Genomic DNA, 338 nt, shown 5'->3' on the forward strand with positions numbered 1-338 from the left:
CTCTGTTCTCTGCTTAAGAAGTGGTTGATTCTTGATTTCTCTGGGGGTCCATCACAAGCTCCTCTAAGCAGATTCCTCAAGGGAGCGTTCTATGCCCAGAAGCTTGGAATACACAATTCTGGAAAAGGATCTCCTGGGTAGCGCCCCAGGGGTGATCTTTGGCTCAGTAGGTGTATCTTGCCAGCCAACTTCAAAGTTGGATGACTGCCATTGATAATTCACCCTCCCTGACTTTGGAGGTTATTTCGATCTACTGCCACCTTGGATGACTTGTTTCAGCTGCCAAGTTACTTTGATAATGCACTTAAATACCGTAGAGAGAAAGAGGCACAACTCAC

This window comes from Podarcis pityusensis (assembly GCF_964106645.2).
Source record: "Podarcis pityusensis genome assembly, chromosome: 15".
NCBI classification, from domain to species: Eukaryota; Metazoa; Chordata; class Lepidosauria; order Squamata; family Lacertidae; genus Podarcis; species Podarcis pityusensis.